Here is a 19424-nt window from a genome sequence, read left to right as displayed (position 1 = left end):
GGACACAGGATTTAACTCCACCCATGCTCTGCCCAGGATGCAGGATTACTCAGGCCCTTTGTGTATTCCCATTTTCCTTTCCACGTGTACATCCGTGCTGACCCTTGACAGAACCCTTTCCCTAGAGACGCCCCTGGGGTTTCTCCTTATGTCCTAAAAGAGGCCAAGGCATCGTTATGAGTATCGTATCTATGGGGGATGATATGGCTGGAAGAAAACATTTTGTTTAAATTATTTATTAGCTAGCGGCTGCACTCACAATGTCCCTGGTGTTGTCCAAACACTCAAAAAGGATGCACACCCTGCCTAAAGAAAGGTAGTTAGGGCTGCAAGACTCAGAAAAACACAAGAGATTTTGAAGCATGAACTGGTTTGTTTCCCTCCATCAGCAAAATACACCAGAATTTTACGGCCATCAGGTGGAGACCAAAGAGGCCTTGCCCCAGGGTCACCGTGCCACTTGCGGAGTATTGCGTGAAGAGGAGCGAAGTGTTTACAGGAAAGGCTGACAAACCAGCAGGCGATGCTAGGCATGAAGGCTCGTGAAGCCGAGGGATGGGGAGGCGAGGCAAAACTCCGGCAGGGCTGGTCAGGGAGGGGTGGCTGCGGCGGCCGCCCCGTCACTGGTGTGACACCGCGTCTGAGCGTGATGCAATGCTGGCAGGCTGGGACGCTCTCCCTGGTGTCCTGGTTTGAAGAACGTGCCCAAACCACGACACCGAGTCACAGCAGTGTGCCGGCCATGGGGAGGAATGGCTGGCGGGGAGGCAGGTGCCAGGGAAATCCCTCAGAGCCATCATGGAGGCTGGCGGGAAGGCAGGTCGACACCAGGGCTGCCTCACCGGAGTCGTGAGGGACAGGGCGGGAAGGCACTATTCTGCCATCGAGCAGCAGCCCTGGCCATGGCTGCTCCCGCCTGTGTGAAACCCCTCATGGCGGGTGACTGGGAGCCGTGAGGACAGGGACACCACCGGGCCCAGGGTACTCTGCAGAAGGGACACAGCGGGAGAGCCACCACCTACCCTGTGCCCTTATGGGGTAATGGTTAATTAAGACAAAGATAACCCCAAACCTGACCCTATATGTAGCCGCATTGGTGAAAAAGAAAAAAAAGGAAAAACCCCAACCTTCTGCCAGGACAGCCAGGAGCCAGCCCCGAGCAAAGCATGTCCCCAGACCAGCCCCATGCACAACATCTCTGGTGCGGGAGGGCGCAGGCCCCCCGAGGAGCGCCGGGCCTCGCCCTGCCCGCACTGGTCGGGGCTCCCCGTCAGGCAACGCCGGTGCGGAGGGAAGGCCAGGCCCGGCCCGGCCTTCCCGGCTGCCTCCTCCGCCTCCTCCTCCCGCCTCGCTCCCGCCGCCCTCGCCGGCGCAGCCCCCGCCCCCGGCCGGCCCCTGTGGCGCTGACGTCCCGGGCGGCCGTGCTGTGCCGGGCCGGGCCGTGCCGGACGGCGGCGCAGAGCAGTGCAGCGGCGGCAGCAGCAGGGCTGGCGGCCGGGCGCCGAGCACAGCGCCAGGTAAGGACGCGGCGCCGGTCAGCGCAACAGGCCCACGGCCCCCTCTTCGCTCTCCCCCGCCGCCCCTCCGCGGCCTCCCCCCGCCCGGGAGCCCTCTTGGCCGGGCCGCGGCGCGCTGCCCTGCCGCCTCCCCCGTGCCCCGGCGCCGGGTCGGCGCGGCGCGGCCCGCCGGCAGGTGCGGGCTGGAGCGACGGTGGCTTCTTTAGGGGCTGGTCGGGGCTGCCGGGGGAGGACGGTGAGGGGGGGCGGCTGTCGCGCCCGGTAGCTCTCACCTTACGCGCCCCGGTAAGGAGGGAAGCATACTACCGCCGACGTCCCGGCGCCGGCCCCGGAGTCTGCGGGCTCGGGGAGGGCCGGTGGCTGCCGGGGGAGCGGGAGGAGGCACTCGTCGGGGCTGGGGAGCCGGCGGCCCCCCCTCGGGGCCGGGGAGCGGCAGCCGGACCTTCCCCGGGATGTACCGCGGCTGTCTGAGGGGATTCTCCCTCGGCTTACTGGAGCGAACCGTCACGGGGACATCTTTCCCGTGTTTTCTTTTATTTTGGTGTCGTCCTCCGTAAAACGGCCATCCCTGCCGACTTACAGCCGAGCTCCTCTCCTCGTTTCCACAACGTTTCTGTGCTGGTGGCGTTGTCCTCCTCACGGAAAAGGAATTTTTTACAGCCTCAGCCGGCCGAGCACAGTATGAGCCGTGGTGCAATGGAAAACCGTCTTCTTGGAGTGTTTCTCCTTGAAGTACTTTTGGCAGGCTGATTCTTGGGAGAGCAGCGTGCAGTTAAGTGTGATGTGCTACCAAAAACTGGTACCCGGTTCCTGACACTTGCTGAAGAGGAAAACTTAGAAAGGTTCATCCCCTTCATGGGCTGTCACTTGAATACAATTTGCAACGCAGCACATTTATTGTTGGTACTTGGCCCTCAGATTCCTAACTAGTAAATCCGAATGCCACCGGAGGCCCGTAAGATTGAGATAGCTAAATGAATAGATTACAGGTTGCCTAAATGGAGGGCTGTTACCTGTTATTTCGCCTAAACATTGCTGATGGTCAGCCCTTTTTTTAGGAAGGTGGAGAGAGGCAGCGCGTCCTGACTTGTGCCCCGTCTCGCTCCGGGAAGGAAGGGACCTTTGGGGCAATGCAATTCCTTGCAGCCTGGTTGGCATCGCTGGGCTGCGGGGTGGCCTATGGACTGGGTTCGCAGCCATCAGAGTGCAAAGGTTGGCTTCCTTTTGAGTATTCCCTTCTGTTGCGAACGTGACAAATTAACAGGGTAGAGAGGAACTTGTGAGTTAAATGCCATCTGCAACTTTTCTTTCCGAGACAGAGGGGGATGCTAGGGAAAAAAGCCTGGTAACAGTAGAAATGATTTAGTGATTAAAACTGTCCTTGTGCAAATTTAAACGCATAAGCGAATGTCTTCTTGCGGTATTTGTTTAAATGTCATAAAACTGTGCTAATGTACAAGTTAACTGTGAAGTGTACGGTTTATAAAATAACTGTAAAAGAAAGATCTGAGTATCGTTGAGGTGGGAGAGTAAATACCGAAACTGTCAAAGCACAAGTTAGAAGCCTTTGCGATGTTGTTTTTACTAACCTAGAAATTAGGATTCAGCTTGACTGTACTTTTAATGTGTATAAGTTAATAAACGATTTAGTGATGGTACAGTTATGCCTTTGACTGTGAAACTATGAAGCCAACAGTGTGAACATAAAGGCAGTAAAGTTTGCTGCGCGGCTTAATGGCTTTCTGAATTAAAACCATGTCAGTATTAGCTTCCAGAAATTGCAAGTAAGTTGAACTAATTTCCCCACCCCCATATTTCTAGCCTGAGTGGGTGTTCATGTATAATCGGCACTAAGTATTGTGTTCTTCAGGACCCGGCATCGCCATGCACCTTTGTTTTTGATATGGGGTCAGTATTTTGACCCATTAACCGTAATGTTCTGATAAGCAAGGTGAAGCAGTGCTTCCTTGTGCCTGCTCTGCAGGGGTGGAGAAGGCTGTGTGACTCCATCTAACCTCCATGTTCTCTTGGTATTTGATAATGCTGGTCTGAGGAGAGCTTTGAGGTTTTAGAAATTTTGACAGTCTCATGAGTGACACAGCAAAGTTGAGTAGGGGACTAACTGTTTATGGTCACTTCCAGTCCAAAATGTGGAAGCATGAGATTAAGCCGGCAGGTCCAAAATGAACAAACGGGGTGTGTTTTGGTTTCGACCCAGTGTGTAGCGAGTTAAGCTTTGGAAATCTGTTCTGAAGCATGTGGATATTGAAAGTTTACAGGGATTCGAAAAGCAGACGGACAAATTAATGGAAGAAAAATCCACTAAAGCCGACTTGTACAGAGTACCTCCTGCAGCTCAGGGAGTCACTGGGCTCCACGTGGAGCCTGGGAGAATATACTGGGAAAGTACTGTCAAGTATTTACCGAATTTTTATATTAATTTTGGGCATTGACTGCTGCAGGCAGTATACTGGAAACAACAGGCCTGCTGTCTGACCGAGTAGGGCTGCTCTTATGAAAATTATTTATTCATCTGAAGCGTTTGACAACAGCTGAGCCGAAGGGACCAGGTCTAGAGATAGCAACTCTGTGTGATTATTCCCACAGAGTGATTATGAGTCGCCGTCAGACTGGGAAGTCAGCTTCAGCGGTGCTGGGGGCAGTTCTGGCACCTCTGTACTTGTTATTGATGTCTTTGATCAAAAGAATTAGCACAAAGTCTGAAGGAGACCGAGTACGGGTTTCAGGTGTTATTTCTGATGCTCTGTTTTGGAGGACAAGAGATTTTTGATACACTCAATGGCTTTATTCAAGTACAAGATACTATTTTTCAGGAAGGAGATCCCATAAAGCAGATAGGTAAAGTCAACTTTCCAGCAACACTATGGAAACAGATCTGAGGGTTATGAGTGGTTGCAATAAGCAGTGGGATGTAGTACTGTTAAACTTTATCATTTAACTTTTTGCATTAGTGAAGCTTAAGTTAACAGAATAAAGTGTTTGATTTTGGCCACAGGCCTTTAAGAAAAATAAATGCAAACGTCTCAGTCTGGCAGAAATGGTCATTAAGGCTCAGGAAGGGTTCGGAAACTGTCATCTATGGAGGCCATGTGTGTTTGGAAAGTGTGTTCTACAAAGGCTAGACAGGCTCATTTCCAGCAGAAGGAGGAGGAGATGAAGGGACAAGAAGATGCTACAGTCGTAAAATTAGTGAGAAGTATGTCCTTCTGTCAGTGACTGTATTGAAAAAGGTGAAATTATTTTGTACCAAAGATTTGATATCTTTCTTAAAATCTGTTATGCTTTGGGGAAAACTGGAACAAGCTGAGGTTGTGCAGTCTCCTTTTTTCGAAGGTTTCTGAAAGTCAAATAGGACTTGTGTTAAGGATATATTAAAGACTTTCCTCGTGATTGTTTTACTTGTTCTTGTGCAGGGGGTTGAACTTGATAATTTCTTCAGGTGCTGTCTGTATTGTGGCCTGAGTGTACGTGGAAAAAATAATTTTAGTGCTCAAAAGAAACGTAGTTTCTGTGATAAAGTCCTAGAATCTTTCAATTATTGCTGGTCATCTGATGTTACAGCTTAACGCATTGGGTTTAAAAATAGTTAATGTTGAGGCAAACTATTGTATTTGACAGCAAAATGTTGTGGTTTAGGAGAGTAGCCCGTAATCCCGTAGGAAATGTAGGTGTAGGATCATACTGTGATTTAAGCCAGGAAAATCAGAGGCATAAAACCTGAGGTATTCATCATCTACTGTAGTACATACTGTATGTGGCTTCATAACCTGCGTCTAAATGTTACAGTGTCTTCTGTTCTCAAACACTTTTAAAGAACTGTCAGTCTATTTAAAGAAAAGAAATCAGACTTGTTAAGTAGTGTAAGTTTCTGTAGGTACCCTCATTTTGAATCTCTTTTTAAAAGTACGCATGGGCAGATAAAAATGACTTAATATTTTACCATAGCATGCCATCTATTTAGGTTTTTGCTTTGCTGTTTCTTGGAATGCCTGTATTATGTTTGTAATAAATACTGGTGACGGAGACTTATGTTTCTGAGGTATTGATAGACAGTGTAATAATATAAACAGCACAGAGAAAAAATACGGTTTTTGAACTGAAGTCTGTGGATGAAACGTTTTCTTTTTTTTCCCCCAAATTATCGGTTTTGTGAAGGTAGATATGAAGTATCAGTTTTTCCTAACGTTTTGATGGCAAGAAAATGACGGACAAATCTGTGGGCTCTTTAGAATCATAGAATAGAATCATAGAATTGTTGAGGTTGGAAGGGACCTTTAAGATCATCGCGTCCAACCTTTAGCCTACCCTGACAAGAGCCACTTCTAAACCATGTCCCTAAGTGCCCCATCTACCCTTTTTTTAAACACCTCCAGGGATGGTGAATCCACCACCTCCCTGGGCAGCCTATTCCAATGTTTAATAACCCTTTCAGTGAAAAAATGTCTCCTAATATCTAATCTAAACCTCCCCTGATGTAACTTGAACCCGTTTCCCCTCGTCCTATCACTTGTCACCAGGGAGAAGAGGTCAGCCCCCATCTCTCTACAACCTCCTTTCAGGTAGTTGTAGAGGGTGATAAGGTCTCCCCTCAGCCTCCTCTTCTCCAGGCTAAACAACCCCAGCTCCCTCAGTCGTTCTTCATAAGGTTTGTCCTCCAGACCCCTCACCGGCTTTGTAGCCCTTCTCTGGACACGCTCCAACACCTCAATGTCCCTCTTGTAGCGAGGGGCCCAAAACTGAACGCAGTACTCGAGGTGGGGCCTCACCAGTACCGAGTACAGGGGGATGATCACTTCCCTAGTCCTGCTGGCCACACTCTTCCTGATACAGGCTAGGATGCTGTTGGCCTTCTTGGCCACCTGGGCACACTGCTGGCTCATATTCAGCCGGCTGTCAACCAACACTCCCAAGTCCTTTTCTGTCGAGCTGCTTTCAAGCCACTCTGCCCCAATCCTGTAGCGCTGCATGGGGTTGTTGTGACCCAAGTGCAGGACCCGGCATTTGGCCTTGTTGAACCTCATACCATTGGTCTCAGCCCATCGGTCCAGCCTGTCCAGATCCCTCTGCAGAGCCAACCTACCCTCAAGCAGATCAACACGCCCGCCCAGTTTAGTGTCATCTGCAGACTTACCGAGGGTGCATTCAATCCCTTCATCCAGATCATTGATAAAGATATTAAAGAGAACCGGCCCCAGCACCGAGCCCTGGGGGGCACCACTCGTGACTGGACACCAACTGGATTTAACTCCATTTACCACCACTCTCTGGGCACGGCCATCCAGCCAGTTTTTTACCCAGCGAAGAGTATACCTGTCCAGGCCACGAGCAGCCAGTTTCTCCAGGAGAATGCTGTGGGAAACAGTGTCAAAAGCTTTGCAAAAATCCAAGTAGATAACATCCACAGCTTTTCCCTCATCCACTAAGTGGGTCACCTTATCATAGAAGGATATTGGGTTTGATAGGCATGACCTGCCCTTCACAAACCCATGCTGACTGGGCCTGATCACCCTGTTCTCCTGCATGTGCCGTGTAATGGCACTGAGGAGGATCAGTTCCATGACCTTCCCAGGCACCGAGGTCAGACTGACTGGCCTGTAGTTCCCCGGATCCTCCTTCCGGCCCTTCTTGTGGATGGGTGTCACATTTGCTAACCTCCAGTCAGCTGGGACCTCCCTGGTTGTCCAGGACTGCTCATAAATGATACCAAGTGGCCTGGCGAGCACCTCCGCCAGCTCTTTCAATACCCTTGGGTGGATCCCATCCGGCCCCATAGATTTGTGCACCTCCAGGTGCTGAAGCAGGTCCCTCACCATTTCCCTTTGGATTACGGGGGCTTCATTCTGCTCCCCATCCCTGTCTTCTAGTTCAGGGGTCTGGGTGCTCAGGGAACAACTGGTCCTACTGCTGAAGACTGAGGCAAAGGCTTCATTAAGTACCTCAGCCTTTTCCTCATCCTTGGTCACTATGTTGCCGGCCCCATCTACTAGAGGACAGAGATAATCCTTAGTCCTCTTCTTATTGCTAATATATTTATAGAAGCTTTTTTTGTTGTCCTTGACAACAGAAGCCAGGTTTAGCTCCAGCTGGGCTTTGGCCCTCCTGATTTTTTCCCTACATAGCTTAACTACCTCTTTGTAGTCGTCTTGAGTGGCCTGCCCTTCCTTCCAGAGGCCATAGATCCTCTTTTTTTCCCTAAGTTGCAACACTAGCTCCCTGTTTAGCCAGGCCAGCCTTTTTCCCTGACGGCTTGTCTTCTGGCACATGGGGACAGCCTGCTCCTGCACCTTTAAGACTTCCTTCTTGAAAATCATCCAGGCTTCCTGTGCTCCTTTGCCCTGGAGGACTATCTCCCAGGGGACTTTGTCAACCAGGCTCCCATCCACACTTCGCTCTGCCCTGATTTATTCAAGCGCGGCCCATTGCACCCGCACTATAGTGGTGAAGGTGAAAGCAATCAAAATGTTTCACAAAATCCTCTGTGGCTGTTTTGCTGCGTCTTCCTTTTTCTCAGCGGGGTGAGCACTGTGTGCAGACACGCTGAACCAGCCCACCCTGGTGATCTGCTCGCTTGGGAGGAGGCAATGGTGAGTTTTGGGAGAAGGATGCTCTGTAGCTGCATTGCTGGTCGGAGGTTTAGCCGAGGTCCGAGGTAACCTCCTGTGCTGTGAGTCCTGCTTACCTATTGCAAAGTTTCCAGGCCAGGGATCAAAGCATTCAGGAGTGAAGAATCTGTCAAATATTTTTTAATAACTTCAATTTTTATGGTTCTCTAGGGATGCAATTTTGTGAATTGTTGGGCTGAGGTAATTACCTGCTGGCGCCCCCCCCCCCGAAAGGAGGAAATCTTCCCACGGCTGTGCCCTTCTCAGCAGCGCTGATGGTCACTGGGCTCTTCCACACCTCAGTGGGAACTGCTGGCTCCGCAGAAAGCAGCAAAACCCATCGCCTTTCTCTTCTCCGTGTCCCTGCTGCCCCTGAGGGACATCATGCGTTTGAGAGCTTACACAACAGGGGCAGCAGGAGCATGTAGTGAGGAGCAGAAATGAGGGGAGGCAGATAGGAGGGGTTTATCCTGTTACCCGTTCAGCTCACCCTCTCTCAGGAAACTGCATCGTTTTTTGCAGTCTCTTAAACCTGTATAACCCTTTACCAAAAGGGTACACAAATGCCTCCAGTAGCCTCGTTGCAGAGAGTAATGCAGATGTAAAGAGTATACATAGGGAATTTCAGAGTCAAGGCAGTAGGACCGGAAAGGATTTTAAAAGATCATGGACTTCAGAGGGCCCCAAGATAACATGGACTTTTATTATTGTGTAAAGATAAGAACACATGGTTTTAGTACGTGTGGTGGGTTTGGGGGTGGAGAGAAATTTTTTTTCTTTTTCTTACCCAGGATCCTTTACAAAGATAGGAAAACTAATGGGATAAATATTTGTCTTGTTCTAAGGACTCCCAAGAAGTTGTTATTTTTGCAGTGTTTGTTGATTGCTTCAAAGCCTTTGCTGTGTTGGTGCAGCAAGCCTTTTTGGTGGGTGCCTGGGCAGACGAATGGCGTTCTGCAGCATGTTGTCTCTCGCTGCTCTACTGCAAGGAGTGTTACTTATGTGGTTACTTATGGGTGCTACAGGGATGATGCTGTTTCTCCTTCCCTCATACTTGTTGGCTTGCCTTCCATTAAGCACGCTGCCAGGCCTGTTTTCTTCTCCACTTCTAACCTTTTTTCCAAAAATAGACTTGCCAGCTGTGTATTCGTTTGTGGGAATACATGTGCATGTTCCATTATCACTTTATTGCCCTTATTTGCTCTGTGCTGGGATCCTTTCTCAGAGACTTTAGTGGTTTTTATAGATTTCAGTAACTGATCTTCTCGTGGCCGTGGCTAAGAGCATTGCTTCAAATTTCAAAATTCTTGGGAAACAGAAGAGAAGTGGGCTTGTCTGTTGTAGTTGTCTGGAATTGGAATTGTTGGGAACTGAGTGTTTAACTGCAAGTGTACAGAAGAATCGGAAGTTTCAGAGATGGTGTGATGATCTTCGTCTTTAACTGTCATCCCATTACAGTACTCCTGCATCTTCTCAAGCATCTGAAATTAGTTGTGGTCAAACAATCTCAGATTAGGTGGACCATGAGATAGTGTTTGGTTTACTGCAAGAATGTCATACATTAAAATATTTTTTTCTTCAGGTGTTTGGAGATGCATTATGGGCTTTTGAAAAAGCAGTGTAACACCTTAGTATTTTTTAAAATCATTTATATGAGAAAAAATGTTCAGCTTTGGTTAAGGGATGGATGCTTTTTCCAATAAGTTTTGTATCATATTCTGATGGTGATCCGAAACAAATTTTATGTCTTGTTTTATGTTTTGCTTTGAAGTTGCACATCCTTTCAAAGGGAAAGGTTATTTCTTACTAACCGAGGGAGAGGAATCTGAGACATGAAGTTTCTTAGCCTGTTATCGTGCTGTACAAGTCATGTCTTGCTTAAAGGTCAACACCCACAGAACATGGTTTTTGCAGTGCAGTGGACTAAGTAGCTGTTTTTCTTTGGGCTGTCACAGTCTTTCCTATTGTAAATGAAAGCATAGTCTTTCGATGATACGGCATCTGATGCTATGTTATGTATATCTGTGTTATGTGCTAAATTATAATTTGTATTTTCAACACCAAAGCTGCAGTGATAAATATCAATAATATGTTGACCAGAAACTCTTATGGATTATTCTTTTTCAATTTAAATCCTAGCAGCCTTTCCCAATTTTTCATACACATTTGTATTTTTTAAAATATTACATCATATTTCTTTTAACTTGGAACTGAAAATGCTTTTTTTTTTTTTTAAACAATTGTTGGAGTTCAGCTTCTTTATTTCTGTGGATATGGAGTTGTGTGCCTGTTCATGTAGTAGTCAGCCTAGCAGGGTTTTAAGATACTAAGTTGGCTTATAGATTTTTTTTTTTTTTTTTTTTTTTTTTAAATTGACCTTTGCAGCTTCTGTTGCAAACCCTTCTGTTATGGTCCCGGGTCAGTTACTGAGCTCCGTAGAAAGACAATTTTTTTTATCCCTTTAAACAAATGCATTTTATTATTTCCTGATTTTAAAAAAAAATTATTTTTAGTAGAAAATTGAGAATTCATGTCAGTAATAAGTACTGAGTGCTTGAGTGCATCAGATGGAAGTGGAAATTTGTATGGTTTCAAAGAAACCGGCTTTTGAGATGTGCTGTTTTCTGTATTAATCCTGGTTTCTTTATGAATCCTCGTGGGAGGGAAGAGGGTGGACAAAGGCCACTTTATGCCGCTGGCGTGTTTGCTGAGTGACTCTGCTGCTTTAGCCCTAGGGAGGAGGTAGAAGCAAGGGAGAGGGAAACTGGCAGGAGGAGGAAAAGTAGTTTGAGGTGAAGCTCCTTCTTGAAGAACATGTGAAGGCTGAAGAATGATGCCAAGGTGGGAAAGGCAGATTCAAGAGGGAATGCTTGAAGACTGTAGTGGAAGAAAAATGCTGGTTTGACTGCTTGAAGGCAAACCAGGTTAGCAGCAGGGGTCACCCTTCCTACCATGCTTGGGCTGGACTTTGAAGCCATGTTTTCTGCCTCAACTGAAAGATGCTGCCTGATACATGCCCAGGCGCTGACCCTGGGTGTGCCTGCTGAAGGCCACGAGGCCTCGCAATTTGGGCTAAGTATTTCACCCCAAGACAGGTAAAGGTTTTGGAGTGACATCTGAAGGTGTGTTGAGGTGTGGTTAGTTGTAATTAATGAAAGCTAATTGGCTCATGTTTTCTTAGGACTCAGCGCATTCTCTCTAGCACCCTCTCTAGCACCCTCTCTTTTTTCCATCGATCGTCTTGTTGGAAATGGCCAAGGAGGTTTGAGAGGATCCAGGTAGGACAGGAGCCTCCTCAAAAGGGCCCATTACTTCTTCCACTGTACATACTTTGTGGAGAAATTTGCACGGGCAAGATACAGCTGTGCATGAGGCTCGTGTGGCTTTGTTTTGTTTAGTTTGGTCAGCTGCTCCATTTTAAATTCATGGCCTAACTTTGTGATGAACATCTTATGGGCAGGCAAACCCACAAAACTCTAACCAGTAGTCTCCAGTCAGACAATGAGTAAGCACATCTGTGTGATAAATACAGGATTTTTTTTCCCAAGTATTTAATTTAACATTTTTCAGGCCTTTGCTTAAGGAAAAGCTGTGTAACTCTCACACATCTGAAGATACAGGAGAACCAAGTCTAATACAAAATAGTAGCCCCGTTTACAGGAAAAGCAATTTTATGTTAGCAAGCATTTAAACAAAGTTTGGTGCTTGGTGTGGGGGGCTGTTTGTTTTTGAAGCTCATGTCTTAGCAGTCTTCAAGTTACTACTGTTGGGGAAAAAAAAGGATGTATTTTTTCTCCTTTTTTCTGCCACATCACCACTTCCCTTAAGCATCTCCTGCAAGTGTTTGGACTATGCTGAACTTCTAATATAAGCTAAAAGCTTGTGCTAGTAGCTAGGGAAGTTAGAAAAACTAAAGCACCTTCTCTATTACTGTACCTCTGTAAAGATCTTCACATATATTTCAATAGTGACGAGAAGAATGAAGGTTTTTTTAAAGATCTTCCTGTAGCTGAAGGAGGATTTCCCCTTTTTCAGGTACCAGGGCTCTCCTCCAAGGGCCCCCACCCAGCTGGGACAGGAATGGCTTGATGTGGAGCTCCGGTGCTTCAGGCTATAGTGAGTCAGTCACACGTGGGATGCAGACTTTGGTTTGGTGATAGCTGATACCACCTCTTTGCACTGTCGGATGTAATGGCAGTCAAATTTTGACCCAGATGCATGTGATAGCGTTCATTTGGAGTTCACCAGAGCGTAAAACATAATGAATACTCCAGTATGTATTGTTAGCATGGCACCTGGATTGGCTTCCTGGGTTGCATTTTGTCTTACCCATTGTTCATCTGCCTGGATCACTCTGGGATCCATGCTGCAGCGGAGGTGTGCTCTGGATCCTTGGTGCTTTAAGTGCAAGTGATTGGGGTTGGCTTCACAAGGTGGCTCCCTCTGAATCAGGCTTCTTTTTTCAGGATCACCTGCTGCCCATTTAAGAAGCCCTGTGTAAGTTATTCCCAGGTGACTTGCCTTTCTTTTTTTTGTTTTCTTTTCTTCTTTTTTCTTTTACGTTGCTACTTCCAGGATATCCTGCCTTTTGTGTTTCACATCTTGCTGGAAATGAGAAGGATTTGCGTGGCGTCAGTCCTGCAAATGAGCATGCAGCTTCGCATGCTCTTTGTGGACTGCATATACCAAGAGAGATTGCAAGTGGAGTTTGTACAATAGAGCAAGTAAAACTGGCTGCATCAGTACGGTTTTCTGAGGATGAGAGAGATGCTGGTTTTTGTTTTACTTGGCAGCCAGGCCTGGTGTCTAATGACAAGGGTAGTGGAGAGACTCAGGGCAGAACATCTGGTGGAAGCAGAATTTAAGGATTGGAAAGAGTTTTAATCAAAATCCGTATTTTTCTCTACTTTGCCTTCCCTTGTTGAGGATGACCAGTGTCATACCAGTAAGTGCTGGATTGGGCATGTCTGTAATTTACTTGGAAGCTGTCAACCTACAATTAACCCTGCTCGTCAGCCTGAGGTTGGGCAAATGATGTGGAGGACACATTTGCTGTGGGGAATGCTCCTCTCACAGCAAGCTTTGCCCATGTGTGCCCAGCACAGCCTGGGATGCCCTGCAGTAGAATGTGTTTGCTCCCTATGCCAACCAGCAGGAAGGAGTATTTTTTGTTGTTGCAGGCTATTGTGGGTTGCTGCTCTGATGGGGACTCCTTTGGCTACTCATAGTGGTCCTTGCACTGGGGCATCACACTGATCTTGTTCTGGGTCTGCAGAAACACCTGGTCACCGTGCCAAGAGCACCCTAGCAAAGAAGGCCCTTTGCCTTTTGCCACCCAAAATGCATGTGAATTCACTAGATTCCTAGATCAAAGCAACAGTTTCTTTTCCTGTTTTGGGAAAAATGGAAGTGGGGGGAATACTGTTGCACTGAGATGAAGATCTGTTTTACAAGTTAATTTTGGGTGCAGCTTAATGAATAAAGGGGAGGTAGTTTAGAGTAGAAGGGTAGTAACTACCAGAGGAACAAAATTATTAATGCTGGTGTCAACCAGGATGGTGTAGACAGAAGCATCCATATGAAGTAGGGAAAGCACGATCTGGAATGGTGGCTGCCAAGCTGTGGACACGCTGAATGGAGGAGGCTGAGAAGATGGGGTTCACCTTCCAGGCAGAGCCTTGCTGGCTGTCTGGGCTCAGTGGCACAGCACGGTGCAGGACCAGTACAGCTCCCCTGGCAGGATGGAAGGCTCCTGGTCTCCTGGTTCCTCAAAACCAAAAGCAGTCTGGAGCATTTCAAGGGAATTTTCTTACCTGGAATAGCATCAGTGGTGATTTTGTGGGATTTGCCCTTTCTGCTGCCACGTTTTCTCTTCAATACCGTCAGTGATCCTGCCGTTTCCGTGGTTTTTGACTTGCTGATGGCTATCATTTATTTTTAAAAATATATGTGAGTTTCTCTTTAGAGAGAGAGAGGAAAAAAAAAGGCATTTTGGGGCTGGGAGAAGAGATAAACTGTGGGAGAGAGAAAGGGGAGAAGCTGAGTGTCAAAGAAGATGAAAATAATCCACTACAGTCAAGGCTTACCTTTTATTGCACTGCAACAATAGAAGGGCAGGCCAGGTGAAAAATTAGTACTCTGTCCTATACCTCCCTTCCTTTATGTTTTTCAGTATAAAGCTAGTTCAAGAGACCCGCAGCAGTAAAAAGCCTACAGGAGGGCTGCTGTAGCTATTAGAGCGCTTCCTGGGTGGATCATGATTCGTCTCCGAAGCCACACCTGGTGTATTAGGGTTTCCTATGCTGTTATTACAGGACACGCTCTGTGTACATTTCCAGAATGATGTCAAAAGCTTCTGTATCAGAGGAGGATCATCACACAGCACAGGCTGCTGGATACGTGAAGAAATTTGTTAAATTGCAGCATCCAGTAAAACTTGAATGAGTTTTATAGAGTAGAAGCTGAGAAACTAAATACTTTTTTGATAACCTTTGAAATACATTTGCATTCCTCTGTTGCGTGCTTAAACTTGAATGTCATCAAGTTTTGCTAACTTGTCACTCCTAAAAAATATATATGTAATTAAATTATTATCTCTTAATAGACCAGATGCAGTGGTATTTTTCTTTTAGCAAAATTAGATCCCTATCCTTCACAGGTCATAACACTGGGAGGTTAGCCAGCATGGCTCACCTTTGTCTGTGAAGGGAGTGTAGGAATTGGCTACTGCTGTTTGTGCAGGCATTTGAGAAGGCATTTGATTAATTTCTTGTTTTCCTTGTTGTTCCCAAGTTATTTGAGTTATTCAAGAAGCGTGCATTTTTTTAAATTTGTCAGAATAAGCCATTATAGCTAGCAAGTTCCATTTACTAGTGACCCAAATAAAGCAGAAACTGTGGAAGCTGTGAATTTCCTTTTAACAGAGCATTGATACTGAAATGCAGTGTCAGGCTGGTGGTTAATATTATTCATTTTCTTCTTGTGTAGTAAGAAAGAAATACTGTCTGCTTTTGGTTTTTGGGGGATGCTGTGGCAAAAATGTACTCCAGGTTTATAGTTCAGTCTTCTGAACTATAGTGGAGTGCGTGCTTCTTTTAAATATCGTCTATTAATAGAAATAATAAGATAATTCTTCAGCCCTTGTGTCCTTCAGTCAATGAAAGGAAACATGTACGCCCCTGTAATTGAAGACAGGTATGCTACTGTAGAGGGTGGAACATGAGTCTTTGTAAAGAGAGGTGGAGTCTCCATTAACATGGTGTGACGAGGGTACTGATTCATCTGTTGATGCGTTTTGCAAAATGAGTCTGTGGGTTGGTCGTGGGTTTTTTTTTTTGTTTGTTTTGGCTTTTTTTTAGTTCGGTGGATTGTGAGTTGTGTCAGTTGGGCTGCTTTATACCATCATCTTACTCTTCTAGAACTCAATTTTTCTTGAGTTCTTGCCTCAGGACTTCATAGTGGTCTCTGGAGGGTGACTGAACCCCATGTGTTTATTGCTCTGTTTGTCTCAGCACCAAACAGAGGAACTGGGCTTTTCTGGATTCCTGAGGAAGTGCATGACTTGAATTAACCTTCTGAGATTTTCATTATAGTCAGATTTATCTCTATTCTACACATAAATAATTTTACACTGTTTTGAATTTTTTCTAAGATGACCTTAGAAGATCTCTAATCATATGATGTTGTAAGGCAACTATATTATAAGCTTTTTGTTCTCTAGTTCCCATGAATAATTCAAAACCAAAAACTCTTCCCTGAAGACAGTTTTTACTCCAGAGAGGGAAAATGGGAATCTATTAGGAGTTTAGTATTAACTCCCCCTGCCCCTCCAAGAGGATGCTCAGGGTCCTTCAACAGTGTGAAGAAATATCCATCATGAAAACAGATTTGAAATATTTCTGTTCACAGGGAGGAATTTGAATTGTGTGTATCTGACTTTTGTGTAGAATCTCCTGATCACTGTAATTTGAGCATCTGTGGAGCTCAAATTTTTGATGAATTTGCAAAGAAGATACATGGGGCTATGTGCATCTGCAATAAGGAATGTATTTGCTGGAATACGGGAAGTGCTGGAGACCTCCAGACTGGAAACCCAAATAGAGGGCTTGAGTGAAGCTGAGTTGGAGCCTCGTAGACCAAAAGTCCAGAAAGCTGAAGAGGATGCTTTGTAAAGCCCTGAGCAGGGGAGTCATCGGGTTGTCTTCTTGTGGGTCCATTGATAAGAAGTCTCACATGATCCCACAGTCTTTCCTTCAATAGCAGCACAGTCTCTTCTGCATCTTGGATCAGTCTGTTTGGTTTGGAATTTTTCATCCTTTAAAAACGAGTAACGTGTTAGTTTTCCATGAAAAAAATCAGGGACGGTTTTGTGGTTTACTCTTTGGCAGTCAGCAGTGAGGGTCTTGCTTGTAATCACATACGCATTAATTAAATGTTTTTATCGTCAGGAGTTTGTGTGTGACTCTTTGAACTGTCTCCTGGACCTTTTGATTGATATTGTTGATGTTTCTGAGTACTTAAAATATCTGCAAATGCTGAAAGCAGCCAGGAATTGACTCTCAAGTGTTTCTGGCAGAAGGCAGTAGCACTTATCTTTGGCTGTGTCTGTGTATGTACTGAAAATAAATAGAAAAGGCAGCTGCTTTGCAGACTGGGTGTGATGTCTTGCAAATCAGACTGAGAAATACTGAACTAGGAAGAAAAAAATAATCTAGTCCTAATGTAAAATCTGTGTTATTGGTTAAAAGTAATTCTACAAAAGATTTTCAAAATGGTGTGTTTGTGTTTAAAATCTTGCCCGTTTCTAGTCTGTGTGGCCTCTGTTTTCAGTGACTGTGTATTACAGCTTTTTCTGCTAGATTGAAGAATTATGTAGTCTGTTTTCCATGTAAATATTGTATATATTTAACCTGTGATTACATGATCCTTGCCCTTTTTTGTTTGGCAAGGGTTTGTTTAAAATTTCATGGAACTTCTGTGTGACTGAGCCTATAGAGGAAAGTTGTAAAGATGTGCAAGAAGAAAAAGTTTTGCCTTGGCCTTGGAAGAACAAGGGGATGTGTCTTCAAGGACAGAAATCAGCAATAATATATTTTTTCTAGTGGTAAGGATTTTGAAACTATTCAGATAGATTGGGCTGTCATTGGAAGAAGGCTTTAAAGGTGCTGCTCTTCATCACAGAAGGTGTTTGAATTAAAAGGAAAAAAAATATAAGAAGATTTAAGCATCTTTGAAGCACGCTTAAGAACTATTTCGCATTATCCTCTTCTCTAATTGATTAACTGGATAATAGATTTAAATGTGCCAAATAACAAAACCCATGGATTTTATAGCAACTGATCTAAATTGATCTAATTAAGTTTGGTTTTTCCTCTTGTGTCACCTGGGTGGATCCTAATGATGTATAGCAAATTGCATTAAATTGGGTTGTGCCTCTTTCATGGGAATGATGTTGAGAAAATTAGAAATGTCTTCAAGAACTTTAATTAAACAAAAGTACTAAGTGGAAGTGGCTATTCAGTGCTTTTCTGCTCCAGCTACATCAGGTCCTTCTCATTCATTTAGGCAATTCCATTTGATTGCTGTTCTTGATGGTCTTGATATCGAGTGTATTGACTGCACTTTGTGTATGTAGACGTGTAGCTGGTACATGGTTTGAACCTGTGATGTCAGCTGTGATGATGTCACTTTTGCTCATTTCCTTGTAAAAATCATTTAGGCTTTTCGATTTCTGGACCCCCTGAAGTTTCTGCTGGGCACTTGAATTCTCTCAGAAATTTCATGCCTGTGAGATTTTTGAAATATTCTTTTTTTCTTAATCCTCATCTGGGCGCTGATCAGCAGTTAACTGTTTTAGTAGAGTGTTACTTAAACCCTTAAACCCTAAAGATCATATTGGCCAAATCTCTGTGATCCACATAAAGTGCTCTACTTTTACAGCTGGGAAACGTGATGTCAACCATCCTTGACATCAGATAGCTCCAAGAAATGCCAGCAATCAATTCCAGAAGCTCTGCTGTTGGAGTTTCTGTTACGTTTTCCCTTTTTCCCCATGTGTTGCAAACATGAGAACAAAAAATACAGTTGTTTGGTAAATACTATATATGCTTACTTTTTTTGAAATATTTAAAAATGCACTTTTTTTTCTGAAGATAAAACTCATGATTTTCTAGATTGACCTTGAACATCTGAACTCAAGCTGTGTCCAGGTAATTCAGGCCATGCTTGTATGTATTTTGAATTTTTTTGCAAAACTTTGCAGGTAATATCAGCTGGGGGAGATGAGAAAACCTGCTGACTTTTCAGAAATATTGAAAAAAATCTTCAAAGCTCTGGAAAAACTGTTAGGTTTAGAAAGGGCTGATTTTTTTTTTTTTAACCTGAATGATTAAGAAAATACCCTTAATGAATGTTTCAGATATTGTTCGTATTTCTGCATCAAGGGTTTTGCTTTTAGTAAAGAGGAACTTTTACGTCTAAGAGAGGACTGGATGTTAAAAATGAACAAAGTAAGTCTGCTTGAACTTTCAATTACATGTGGAGTCATTTTTGTGGCTTAGAAAAGGCAAATTTGGTCTGTATTGATTCTTTTAGTTTGCATCCTTTGCACCTATTTTCAGAGATGTGGAGAGCCAAGGTAACAACTTGCTGTTGCCTCAAGGAGGAGTTTCTGCTCTCACTCCGCTTTCTCGTGGATGTACTTTCTACTTCTGTCTTACGCTGGCAGTGGAGCTCACCCGTCATTTTTGGATTAAACCATGCACTTTGGCAGAGAGATTTTTCTGCCGTTGCTGTGCAGTGACCTGGCTCGCTGGGGCTGGTACTGCCTGAGTTGGGGAGGAGGGGACCCAGAAATGGGAAACATGACTTTTGTCCGTGGGACAGTGAGCTGTTAAATTACCTCACCTCCTTCTTTTTTCTTTCTTTCTTTCTTTCTTTCTTTCTTTCTTTCTTTCTTTCTTTCTTTCTTTCTTTCTTTCTTTCTTTTTGGAAGCTCTTCCCTGAGCCACAAAGTGTCCTGTGTACCTCTTGATAGTGTCTTAGTTGATTGTGAGTGGAGCCTTACGTAGTGGGTAAGGGGGCTGAGTTGTCCTGGCAGAGGGGAAAGAGGGTTTTACTTCTTGGGGTTGTTTTTTTTTTTTTTTTTTTTGGTGGAGGTATCTGTAGTTTATGGGGGAGAGTAGCATTGCACTGATATTGTATTTGGGAACTTTAAACTTAAGTGTGCGAGCCTTGTATGCTCTTGTCAAGGGTATTTTTAATTGTGTCTTCCAGTGTGTTTTTA

At 44.9% G+C, this 19424-nt stretch overlaps 1 protein-coding gene across 5 annotated transcripts in view; it reads left to right on the top strand.

Moving 5' to 3' along the window:
- The first annotated feature begins 1171 nt into the window (after positions 1–1171).
- MYO6 (myosin VI) overlaps positions 1172–19424 on the top strand; it is a 117262-nt gene continuing 99009 nt past the window's right edge. For all 5 annotated transcript variants that reach the window (XR_012586322.1, XM_074581342.1, XM_074581341.1 and 2 more), the window contains exon 1: positions 1172–1517. The gene's annotated coding sequence lies outside the window, so the exon portion shown is untranslated. The remainder of the gene's footprint in view (positions 1518–19424) is intronic.

The sequence above is a fragment of the Larus michahellis genome, chromosome 3, assembly GCF_964199755.1.
Source record: "Larus michahellis chromosome 3, bLarMic1.1, whole genome shotgun sequence".
NCBI classification, from domain to species: domain Eukaryota; kingdom Metazoa; phylum Chordata; class Aves; order Charadriiformes; family Laridae; genus Larus; species Larus michahellis.
The sequence above is the reverse complement of the archived record's forward strand: the minus strand, read 5'-3'. Positions and strand labels throughout refer to the sequence as shown.